Source organism: Sciurus vulgaris (genome assembly GCF_902686455.1).
Source record: "Sciurus vulgaris genome assembly, chromosome: 13".
NCBI lineage: Eukaryota > Metazoa > Chordata > Mammalia > Rodentia > Sciuridae > Sciurus > Sciurus vulgaris.
The window spans coordinates 53013132-53026478 of NC_136474.1; the positions used below are offsets into that span (position 1 = coordinate 53013132).

General features: G+C 41.0%; 1 protein-coding gene and 1 long non-coding RNA gene across 4 annotated transcripts in view; one reads left to right on the forward strand and one right to left on the reverse strand.

Moving 5' to 3' along the window:
- Positions 1 to 13347, reverse strand: part of KCTD1 (potassium channel tetramerization domain containing 1) — a 184061-nt gene that overhangs the window by 77008 nt on the left and 93706 nt on the right. The gene's annotated exons all lie outside the window — the stretch shown is intronic.
- LOC306642672 lies at positions 984 to 6179 on the forward strand. Its single transcript, XR_013758597.1, has 2 exons — positions 984 to 1996; positions 2029 to 6179. It is a non-coding gene; the product is annotated as an uncharacterized lncRNA (long non-coding RNA).

Consider the following 13347-nt stretch of genomic DNA (forward strand, 5'->3'; position numbering starts at 1 on the left):
AATTCCAAACCAGTGGATGTAAACTAAAGTAGGCTTAGAATGTGAATTATTTGACGATTTATGTCAACTGAGCAAGTATTTCAGACAAGTCAGAGAAATGACATAATCTGTCTCAAATGAGCACTTTAACACAAAGAATACCACTGTTCTGTGTAATACATTGCCAGAAAGTTTCATATTCTTTATTGTATTTGGATGAGGTCTTTCTGGTTCAGTGGCCATGAGAATATTTTAAAAACTATCTATAAAATCTATAAATATCTGCTTCTATGTGCTGTTTTTAATGATAAAAGCGTAAAAAAATCCTAGTTGCACATTCAAGATGAGTATTTTTACTCACTTATTGAAACAAATTCAGAATATATTTAACTAGTATCACAACATCCAAATAAAAAGTGACTGCTATAAATTCATTGCTTATAATTAGGGAAAATCAAATTATGTATTTTTGATGAGATGGGTAATTTTTTGTGGGGATACCAGGGATTGAACTCAGGGGCACTCAACCACTGAGCCACATCCCTGCCCTATTTTGTATTTTACTTAGTGATGGTGTCTCACTGAGTTGTTTAGCACCTCACCATTGTTGAGGCTGACTTTGAACTCTTGATCCTCCTGCCTCAGCCTCCTGAGCCCCTGGGATTACAGGCATATGCTACCATGCATGGCAGAGATGGGTAAATTTTATTGAATGCTGAAATATTGGCTTTGCCAGTAAGTCATTTTATTTCCATTTAAAATCTACTTAAAGTTGCCAGGAATAGTGGTGCACACTTGTAATTCCAGCTACTCAGGAGTCTGAGGCATGAGATTTGCAAGTTCAAGGCCAACCTGGACAATTTAGCAAGACCCTATCTCAAAATTTAAAAAAGGGGGGTGGGTGGGAGGAGACTGTAGTTCAGTGATAAGAGCACTTGCCACAAAGAAAAATCTAATTAGTTACTATAAACATTAATCCTTTAAAATTTTATATATAGTATATTTGTTAGGGAATACAAGTTTGAGAACTTTTATTTTTATATTTTAGTGAGTCACATATTAATTCAAACTGGAATACCTATAATTTAATATCCATTCTTCCTAAACTTTCATTTTTCTCAATTATTATTTTACTCTTACCATAGATGTGAATTTCCCAAATAATTTCTTTATAGATTTCCATTCTTCCATCTGTGTTTACAAATATTTTGATTCCTGTTGGACCCTTTATCTTATCTTCAAAATACAATATTGAGGATCAGCTGTAAAATGTACATAACCCTCTAGTTTTTCTCTAATCTGTCAGTAATCTCTAAACAACAGAATTTTTTAAAGCTATCATTTATTGAGCACTTACTACATTTGGTTTTGTTTGTTTCTGCAGTGCTAGGGATAGGACCGAAGCCTTGGGCATGCCAGGCAAGTGTCCTTTTGCTGAGCTACACTGCAGCTCCACTATAAACTTTTAATATAAGTGAGTAGATTTCTCTTTATCCATGACTGAACTTTCAGGGGTTTCAGCTACCCCTGGTTAACTGTGGTATGAAAATACTAAATAGGAAATTCCAGAAGTAAACAGTTCACAAGTTTCAAGCTGCATGCTATTCTGAGGAGCAGGATGAGATCTTGTATCCAGCTGTCCCAGGGATGTGGACCATCCCTTGTCCATCACATCCAGGCCATACATGCTATGCCTTGGTGAATCACTCAGTGGCCACCTCAGTTATGGCGTCTCCTATCAGTGCATTCACAATGCTTGTGTTCACGTCACCCCAAAGTGCAAGAGTAGTGAGGCCTGGTGATTCACCTGTGCCAAAGAGAAGCTGTATACACTCTTTAAAAGGTGAAAGTTTTTTATTTGAATGAGAAAAAAAATCATAGGCTGAGATCTACACTAAGCATGAATTTTCTGCACAACTGTGCAAAAGCAAAAGGGTGTGTGCTTCTCCAACTGCAAAAGTGATGGCCACAGCATGTGGCAGGTGTAGTTATGATGGATGTGTGTGTATGTGTGTGTGTGTGTGTGTGTGTGTGTGTGTGTGTGTGTAGGAAAAAACAGTGTGTTCAGGGTTCAGCATAACAGGTAGTTTCTGGCACCCATGTGGGGGTCTGGGACTGTATCCCTGGAGGATAAGGGGGATCTACTGTGCCCTCATTATCCCCATTTAATAGATGAGAAGTAACTTGCCCACAGCCAATCAAATTAATTATTCGCACAACTTGAACTTGGTTTATCCCACAGCGATTCTATCGGAATCAATAGGGAATGGGTTTTGTTCCAAACAGATGGTACTTTTTTCCTGTATGACTGGAGATCCCTTCCCCACCTGCCTCCCCTATACTTTTTTCCCTCCTGTGACTTTCTCTGGATTTCCCTTCTATTCCCATGTCACCAAAATGGACTCTATCCCTGGTGTTACCTGTCCTCATCAACAAAAGGTGTATACATCTGTGGTTGCCGCTTTTCATTGATGTTCCTGCAGTAAGAAGCCAGGTTACTCGGAGAGGGCTGATCCCTGTCACTTGCCTGTTCTGGCTAGGCAAGAGCTGCTTGCTAAGAGCCAGCAAGGGAAAGGCCCAGGCAGGGAGGGCCTGTGGTCCTGCGCCAGCAGGCAAACCCTCGCCCCATAAAGTGCCTTAGTGTCATTAAACATTTTCTATTTGTCAGGCACTTTATAGCCATTTTTATTGGTCCTTTTTACTAGTTATAACTCTGCATCAGAACCATGTTTTTTTCTTTCTTTCTTTTAATTAAGTGCTCTGAGTGATTTGGAAAAGAATGAAGGCCTTGGGGAGCAAGTCTTCAAGTGCCAAAGAGTCAGAGCATAGATAAGGAGTGGCAGAGACCTGGGACTGGTCCCAGCAAGCATGGTCCCCCAGCAAGGAGCCAGTCAGCACTCCAGCGCTACAGAAAGGGCTCTGCAGGGAAGCTTGACTTTGTATTAAGAATCTGTTCCCAAACTGACCTAAGATCACAGCTTCCAGGCACTGATATCTGGGGGTGTGCACTGACATTTGGAAGAGGGGCCATTCTATTTCACCCTAATTCATAATGCTCACTGTTACCGCCCTGAATCTCCAAAAGCACAAAAATCACATTCAAATTCTCTTAGTATGTAAAGGACACATCCATACATACACTTGTACTCAGTGTCCTTTTTGTCCTTAATGCTAACTGCACCAGGTTTATATTGTTAGCTATCAAGTACAATAGCTAACAAAAAAGTAGGCTGTATAATAGGCCTGGACCTGGAGCTGGAACTAGACTCTTAACTTTGCTTCTTTGTAGGGACGTGAAGTTGGGAAGCGGAACTCTCTGTGGGCCAGTTTTTCTCATCTGTGGAATAGGTATGCTTAGAGTTCCTACCCTCCCCACAGATGGCTTTTCCTACATAAAGAGTTTCCAGGACTTATCACACCCTCAGGGCTTATTCTTCTGGTTAGGTGTCTGCCTCCCCATGATGCATATGAGTAATCTCTCCAAGGAAGAGGATTTCGTCCCTGTCCCAAGGTCTACCTAACCAAGTACCTGACAGAAGAGGCCTGTGAAGTTTCCTTACACTGAAATCACCTACAGGAAAGTCCTTGGTAAACTGTAAAGCACTCTTAGAATGTAGCTTCTTAAATGATAATGAGTACTACTATCCCACAGACCACGAGATGTCAAAGAAATGATGCTGGGCACCAGAGGAGCCAGGCTTTTAGTGATCATAAAAGTGGTAAGTGAAACCAACTGAGACCCAGTACTGGCTCTGAATCCTTTGGGTTATTACACATAGATTCAATCTTAAATATGAGGATTAACAACAGGTGGACATGACAGTGTCTGACATGCGGTGAAATGTGGCAGTTTCCTCTGAGTTGGGACCATCAACATTCTAGGGGAGAGGCTGAGCTTCCCTTATATGAAAGTCCAAAACTTTGATATGCAGCCATCATGGAAAATTCCACAACTGACCACATTGATGGTTTGCAGTCAAAACATAGGGTTGCTAAAATCACTGTATAATTACCTATAGGCTATGTGTATAAGGTATATATGAAACAAATGAATTTCTTACTCAGACTTGGGTACCATCCCTGAGATACCTTATCATGTAGATGCAAATATTTAAAAAAAAAATCTGAAATCAGATATGAAACACTTCTGGTCCCAAACATTTCAATAAGGGACCTTTGGTCTGTACTAAGGTTTGCCCAACAGGGTTGCAGTGTTATAGCAAAGAAAAAGCTTAAAGTTTCAACAAGTATTTTATTTTTTGAATTTCCATACTCTGCTTACACAAGTTTAAATAATTAGTCTTTTAGTTTGGTCAGTTTGCCTTTGGTTCCACTTCTTAGATACCATTACTTCCAGAGTTTACCTGTGCATGGTCACCAGATGAGAGGAGACCCTACTCTCCCATCAGCCATTGGGACTTGTGCTAGAAATCCCACTGCCGTTTCTCCAGTGTCTTACATACATCTCAATTTTTCCCCACTTCCAAATTCCTATCCTTGCACACATTGAGCATTCAATAAAAGCTCATAGAAGCAAGTCCAGTATTCAGAGCTTTTCTGTATAGCATTCTCCTTCACCTTTCATCTTTTAGATCATAACTCACATCCCCAGAGAAGGTTCTAGAAAACATACTTGAGTATGTAATTATGGGTGGGATTCTATGATTCCATGAACCTCTTGTAAGTTCAAAACAAAACAAAACAAAACAAAACAAAACCCTGAGAAACTTTCCTGGAACTTTACCATTACCATCCTCATAGGACGAAGTGGAAGGGCAGCGAATTCACCAGCTCTGTGAATACCCTGCCTCTACTCTCTAACAGTACATGTGAATGAAGAGTGGGTTCTGGGCAAAAGAAAATGAAGCTAGCTATGAGTTTTTAGAAGTTCTCATTATACTTTTATTTAAGCTGTGTGCTTCTACAGCAACATGTTTTTAAATTGCTATCTCAATCCATTGAAAAAAAATATTCTCCAAGTTTCGTTTTCATTCTGGAGTAAAAAAATGAGACATTTGTTCAAGATGGGACACCTAAAATATCTAAAACCTATGAAGACATAGTTCTGCCAGAACTATGCCACAAGCCTGGTGCAGTGGGACATGCCTGTAATGTCAGTGACTCAGGAGGCTGAGGCAGGAGGATTGCAAGTTCAAAGTCATCCTGGGTAACTTAGGAAGGCCCTGTCACAAACTAAAATGTAGCTCAATGGTAAAGCACCTTGGGTTCAATCCCCAGGACACCTTCGAAAATAAAATGCCACAAAAGAGAAACCAAAATTCTAGATGAGCTGGTTTAATTAAACAGACTGCCTAAAATCTACAAATTTACGCTACAAGGACTATGCTGACTGAATACTGTGAATATTTGAAGGGAATAAAATAAAGCAGAGGTAACAAATCCCTGCACTGTCACATGAATCATTTCTACTTTATAAGAGCACTTTGTCACACTAAACACAAGTCACTAGAGGTTATTAATTGGTGGGTAATATTATATCGAAATTTTACCAAATACCTTGATCCTGTATTCTATTCAAAACATCTATCAGTATACCTCAACTTTAAGAGGTATTTCCATTTTTTTTTCTTTCCTTTTCAGTACTGGAGAGTGAACCCAGGGGAGCTCTAAAACTGAATCACACCCCCAGCCCTTTTTATATTTTGAGACAGGGTCTTGTTAAGTTGTCCAGGCTGGCCTTGAACTTGAGATCCTCCTCAGTCTTCTGAGTAGCTGGGATTACAGTCACGCACACTGTGCACAGCCTATTAATTATTATGCAGTATTCAAGACAGAGTTCAAGAATTAGAAAACTAGTCCATTTATGCATTAGGGAAATGCAGATACCATAACATAGGATCAAACCAGAGGCCTTACTTCTACAATACTCAAATTAGGAGATTTATGAAAGTGATTGCTAAAACATAAAACAACCTTCAGGATGTTTTAAGAATCCCAGCATTGTGATCACTCCCTTAGTCCCAAATCACTTCAAATAAAATTTAATGTCTTACAAAACACTGTTAACCAGGCACAGTAGTGTACACCTGTAAACTCAGCAACTCAGGAGGTTGAGGCAGGAGGACGACCCTGGCCAATGGGGTAATGCAGCAAGACAGTGAAAATAGAAAATAGAAAGGGCTGGGGATGTAGCTCAGAGATAGAGCACCCCTTGGTTCCATCCCCAGGACGGAGGGAGGGAGGGAGGGAGGAAAGAAGGGAGGAAGGAAGAGAGAGGGAGGCAGACAGACAGACTGACTGCTGATTTCATTCTAAGTCAACTTTTGTGAATCTCTTGGAGTTGGGGCAGCAATTACTTCCAGAAGTGGAATCCTTAATCACCTTTAACACTTGAAAATTCTCAAGGCTCTGTAAGACAAATAGGAAGGGTCTGCAGAACAAATCTAGAAGAAGGTGTGGAGTTAACTCTTACCTGGACTACAGCACAGGCAAATCTCAAAGGGAAGCAGAGAAGCATGAAAACAGGTTTTGGAATAAAGCCTGCCTGTGCAGGGCTCTGTGAGGGGAAGGACAGTCCAAGAGGGCCGGAGTGCAGGAGCCTGCCCTGAGATTTCAGTGTACCAGGACACCAGCAGCACTGCTACCAGCCAGAGTCCAAGGATGCCCCAGAAGAAACAGCAGAGGCCCTGCCCAGCACCTGGACGAGCTACTTCCAAGAGAAGAGTTGAAGCCTGAGGCTGGGACTTCATCATAAAGAACTGCAGATTTCACATGCAACATTCTGTGCTAAGAGAACAAAAGGACAGCAAATGTTCCAACAGCACTCATGTCCTCAGCACTTTTCAAACAGTTAAAAGGGACAGATGTGTACCCCATCTGACCGAGGAGAGGAACTGACGCGCAGGGAGGTCTGGGTAGAGCTGAGATCTGGTCCAGGGTCCTGGCTCTGGACCAGGACGCTGTGATTTGGTTTCTCAAGAGAGGATGTCCCAGTCTCCAGACCCTACAAAAGGCCAGGGACCTGCCCCCACAGGGCCACATGGGGCATGCTGCCCACGTTAAATACTCTTTCTTATTCCCTGCACACAGTGTCACTGCTGTGTAGTGCTGTGTTCTCATGAGCTCCCTCCTCTTCAGCTGTCATGGGAAAACACCTCATGTAGCGATGTGACATAATGCTCTACCATCTTCTCTACTGGATTCTTTTATTTGAAGAGTTGAGAAATGTGGAACCAATCAAACATGGATTTAAAAAGCAAAGGCTCTGGAACTAGAGGGGCCTAGGTTCAGATCCCAGCCTAGTTATTTGCCAGTTGTTGGGCTTTAAATAAGTTTCTCACTTCTGGGGCTGGGGATATAGCTCAGTTGGTAGAGTGCTTGCCTTGCATGCACAAGGCCCTGGGTTCAATCCCCAGTGCCCCCCCACACACACACACAGTTCCTCACATCTATTAACCTTAGCTTCCTCCTTTGTGAAATGGAAAGAATAACCATGACTCCCTAAAGAGCTCGGCAGGATTACATGAAAGCCCAGGCAGACCAGTGCTCGACAAGGTGTCCAGTGCACACAAACCAACCACCTAGGAATCCTGCTGAAATGCAGATGCTGATTCGGGGGGAAGGAGCGAGCACTGAGATTCTGCATTGCCCACAAGTGATGTGCATGCCGCTGAGCAGTGGAACTTCAGCATTCCTTGGTTATTATTAATGAGTGTATTTCACTTCATAGCTACATAGTTGTAAGAGTTGACGTCGAAACTCTGCAATGAATGAATCACGACTGTCTCTGAAGACTGCAGCCCAATGACATGACAGCCTCATGCCCCCAGCACTCCCTGCAGTCCCTCCTGCCTGGATCTGGTCTACTGGTCCATGCACCAACCCATGACAGCCAGGAATGTAGAAATAGTTCACATTTCTAAGACATGGTCCTTCCAATGACATGTGAGAAACCCGGGTTAACCCAGTCTAGGCACATGGAATAAAGCTATAAATTGATGACTACACACTTCCCAACTAAACCTTGACATTTTAATTTGGTAATTCAACTCCTCACAAAGGAAGCCACATCTGTCTCTGTCATTCCTTAGCATTCCTTTCTCAACTCCTCTGCCTCTCTCCAGAGGCCAACCACCTAACTGTCTTAAATCTGTCAGCCTCTTCAGGTGGCACATTTTTACCCTCTTCCTCCCAAGACCGGATCCAAACACCCATCTTGCAGGGTTTGCTGCCAGAAAGTCAGGAAAAAGCAGTAATTCAGGTGTGAATGAATCTGGATCCCCCCAGGAAAAAAAACTACAAAGAGGATTTTCAAATGGCAAATGGTGTTCATAGAGACGGACTGGGAGTGGGAATAGCTGAGCGGCCCTGGCCCATGCCCCAGCCTCCCCTTCAAGATCACTCCAGGTTCCCTTGGTTCTCAGGTTACATAAGGGGCTCATCACAGGAGACCTGCACCATCACACTGTCCACACCCCCATGGGATTAAAAACAACCACAAAAGTCACAGCCTGGGTGGGAGCAGGAGCTGAAGTCAAACACCTCAGAATGTAGAGGGTCTCCGGAAAAAGCAAGATACCACTGGGGCTGAAAATGTGGGAAAACTCAAAGCAAGCTGCATGCACAGAGGAGTTGCCTAAAAGCACATGTGATTTACAAAACCCAAACACTCTGGCCTGACGATATTATAACATGCTTCTTACTTCTGTTATTTAAAAACATCCTGTTACCTAAGAGTTGGGCAAAATTTAAGATATGATATAAAAAAAAGTATCACTAACAGAAGTTCATTGTCCTATAATAAATGGATCTTTTTGAAGAGTGAAAGAAGACTCCCATCAGTCTGTTAAAGTGTGAGCTGAAAGGCAGGCAATCTGATGGTAAAGAGAGTGCTGAGAAGCTGGGTTGGGAGGCACACACCTGTAAGAGCTTTGGGAGGCTCAGACAGGAGGATCTCAAGTTCAAGGCTGGCTCAGGCAATATAGCAAGACCCTGTCTTAAAATTTTTAAAAAGTTAAGAAATAAATAAGAAAAAAAAAAGAGAGTGTTAGAAGGTTTTAGAGAATCACCGAAAGCCTAAAACATGCCTCTCTGGGGTTCAGTCTCCTGTAGTACAGCAAGTACAGCAGTGTCCGTGATCCAATCGACAGTCATGGGCATGAGATAATACTACCTCATATTCAGCAATCACCCTACTGCAGAGAGGCATCTCAGGGGTGTAATCATTCATCTCCAGACCATGCAGAAGCTCATTCTGATACACAAAGACTCAACAACATTCTGGGCATGTCCTCTCTCAAAGGAGAAGAGCAAGCCAAGAGAAACCTTTATAAATCCAAAAACCCAAAAGAAGTTTATGGAGCCCCAAATTTCAAGAGGTCACCTGTTCCCACTCAGATATTTAGGTATCAAGCAGAGAATGTCTTCAGCTTCAGGGATTCATCCACTCACTTGTCCATCCTCTGTGAATCCCTACCGAGGGCATAGTCTGAATCCTGTTCCTCTCTGCAGCACTTGGCAAGCACAGAGATGCTCCATTATCGATGCGTTTGGCATCTCAGAACACCAAAAATGTTGAAGATAAGCGTCCTTGTTCAATGTTTCAAATCCTAAGGCTATGATTTCTTTCATTTTAGTATATCAAGGTCAATCAATATCCCTTTTTGGGCCAATTAATTCACACTACTCTATTTCTTATCTAAATTCTCCAAAGATGTCTTTAAAAAGGCACCTTGACCAATTGCTATAATGCAGCGAAGGACATGTGCATAGAAGTAAAACAGGTCCTAGAAATAAATGTTTTGTCATACAACAGATGCATGGATTACCGGTTTACATATTTGGTCCTAAGACTTTTAACACATAACTACATAGGAACTCCTCTATTGATTCTGCTTTTGAAGTGGCAGCTAAGACACCAAAAAGTAACTTGATACCAGGTTTTTATTATATAACTGAAGTGGAGTTCCTTGGTGGAGGCCAAGGCAAGAGCTGTACCAAGGTAATCTCACATAAAACAAGCAGTCCTCTGGAAAGAAGGGCTTCTCTTCATTAAAAATGTACTTATCAATGACAAGAGGGAGGCCCTTAGGTAACATTTGCATGGAACACCAGATTTTTTTTTTTATGGCAGACAAATATGCCTTACTTTTTTGTAGTACTAGGGATCAAATCCAGGGTCGCATGCATGCCAAGACAAGTAATCTACCACTGAGTTACATCCTTAGCACTGAGAGCCAGATTTTAAGATCAGGGTGATACAAAGATTTAAGTTTTAGATGAATAGTATTCATATTCTTGTTTGGCAGCAAAAATATTTCTACTTCACATATCAGTATTAAACATAGTGAATTAGCATTTAATGTGGGTTATATCAGTTTAAAGTAATATACCCTGCCTGGTGTAGTAGCACAGGCCTAAGTCCCAGCTACTTGAGGTCGAGGCAGGCGCATTGTTTGAGTTCAAGGTCAATCTGAGCAACAAAGCAAGACTCTAGCTCAAGAACAAATAGAAAAAAAAAAAAGAAAGAAAGAAAAAAGAACAAATAGAGTAATATCCAGGTACAGTGGCACATGCCTGTAATCCTCACAGCTGGGAAGTCTAAGGCGGGAGGATCACAAGTTCAAAGCCAGCTCAGCAACTTAGTAAGACCCTGTATCAAAATAAAAAAATAGAAAGGGCTAGGGATGTGGCTCAGTGTTAAGTGCCCCTGGGTTCAATCCCTAGTACAAATATACATATATATATATGCCCAAATACTGATTGCAATATTAATATGACTACATAAAAGAGAATATAAAATTATGATTTCTTTCCCCATATGACAGCTGCAAAACACTGACTGCATTGCATTAGATTTATTTTTATTCTGATCAGGTTTTAATATATAAAAAGGTCAAAATCTTACCAGATTACTTGCCAAGTGGAAAACTGATTAATTTATAGATTCCTGGTACAAAAGCCAAACAGTAGGTGCTCAGTAACTATTTCCTGAATGAGTGAAGAAAGCTATGTACTTATGTACAAGACATTCAGTTCCTCCACCAACTTCAAGTTTTCATGAGACAGCAAACATTTTGTTGCAGAAAAAGGAATGTAGTCCCAGGCTAATATTAAAAATAAGGAAAATACCTGTTGTAAACAAGGCAGTTATCTTTGTAGCACCTTATGGATCCATATAACCATTGCAAAGAAGTCTCATTACAATTACTATACTCCTCTTACAAGTATAGACATTTGATTCCATCTTGAAGCGGGAAAAGGGTCTCTCTCCCACCTAGTCCTCAAATTCAAAATAGAACTTCAGCAATTACTTCAATAATACATAAACTGCATGCTTTTTTCTAGGAAATATAAATCCAATATTGCTTCTTTCTTCCCACTGTAGTACCTGAATGAAAACTGGATTCCCACTGCTGTCAGCCTCTGACTTCTTCCCCCAGGTAATTAAGGAACAACTGTGTGCATCTGCAGGGTTGTGCCTATGTCCAGCTTAGACACTGTAAGGAGCATATCTGGTATACAGCGAGTGAGGCCAGTCAAACATAAATAGTGGACATGCCCCACAGAATCTTAATGCTAATAGATTTCCTACTTACAGAATTCCTTAAAAGTATTTCTGGAAATAATCTGGGTTAGGGCCAAGCAAGTACAACCAGACACCTTTGTCACAAGCTTGCAAATACCAAGTACTTTTTTTTTTTTTTTTCTTTTTTTTTTTTTGGTGGTACTGCCCAGGGCCTCATGCAAGCCAAAGCTTGTGCTCTACCACTAAGCTACATCTTCAGCCCCTAAATACATTTTATAGCGAGCTTATGTGCACATTTTTGTTTGGTACTGAAGAGAGGCACAGACTCTCTCCAAAAACTTTAGTAACAACTGTGACATGTCAAAACTAAAATTCTATTAGTATTTTCCCCTATGAATGCTGCAAAATAAAATTACAGAGTCTATCACCCATCTAAGTTGAAGTACTGTTCTCTGAGGCAGGAAAAAATGCTGTTATTTTCATGCAAAGAGAAAAGATATGACGATACAGAATACAGTGTTAAAACTGTTTAAAATGGAGCATGTGAACTGGTGGCAGAGTTCAGCAGAGGACTATGTGCTTTAGCATGTGCAGGGCTCTGGGTTTAATTTCGAGCCTCCCCAAAATAAATAAAATTCAAAATAAAATATAATAAATTGGAATGGGTAACTGCCACTTGGGAGCTAGCAAGCTGTACCAATAACTGGATCATTTCAACAGCTTTGTTGGGTGGGGGTGAGAAGGGAGCTAAAACTACTCTTAACTTGTAACACAGCCATTGCAGACTTAGAGTGAACCAGTTAAAGCAACCATTACAACCCCACCCCAAAAACAAGATACTTCACAAGAGTAAAAATCCCAAATCCCATAATCTTGTTTATCCCTGGGTGCATTCATTTTCCACCAGAACCATAAATGATACACTTGTAACCACCCTCAAGACCTTTAAAAAAAAAGGAGTGTGGCTCTCCTCCCTTATCCATGGCTTCACTTTCCAAGGTCAGCAGTCTGAAAATGCTAGATGGAAAAATCCCAGGAATGAACAATTCATAAGTTTTAAATAACTTTTATTTTATCATTATTGCTAATCTCTTATTGTGCCTAATTTATAAATCAAACTATCATATGTATGTATGTATGTCTAGGAAAAAAGTCAGAATATATAGGGTTTGCTACTAGCTGTGATTTCAGACATCTGCTGGGGGTCTTGGAACACATTTCCAGGGATGAAGTGGGGCCACTATAAATTCATTTAAAGTAATAGGCTCTTCATTTTGGGAGGAACTTGCAACATTAGAAGAGAATCAAAGCATCAGTGTGTGACCTCTGCCTTATGAGTAAGTCTGTAATAATGTGGTCAGCAGCGGGCTCAGAGGCACCACTTGATGAGGCCTGTCGGTACTGAGGTTAGAATGAAGAACTAATGAAGGAATAATGACTGAAACTTGAAGTACAGAGGGCATTTCCTGGGGATTAACAACCATTCAGGAGACTTGGTGGCCTCAAGAAATGCCACTGGCCAGTAACTCTGGGCCGTCATTAATTCCTGGAAAATGCCCTGGACCTCAATCATTATAGTGATTTTAATAAATACAGAAGGAAAAGTTTAATATTGGCTTTCTACTTAAACTATAAACAGCTGTTTCATACTTAGACCACTCAGATTTCCCAGCATGAGTTCTTTAGAAGTTACTAAAGAGTTCCCTTAAACACCTTAATGCTCATTTAAAAAAAAAATTAAGTGAAAAACTGAATATTAAATAAGTGCAAAGAGGACTGAGTATGTAGCTCAGTGATAAGAGAGCTTGCCTAGTATGTGCAAGGCCTGGGTTCCATTCACTGTGAAAAACAGAGATAGAGAAAAAGACGCAAACAGAATA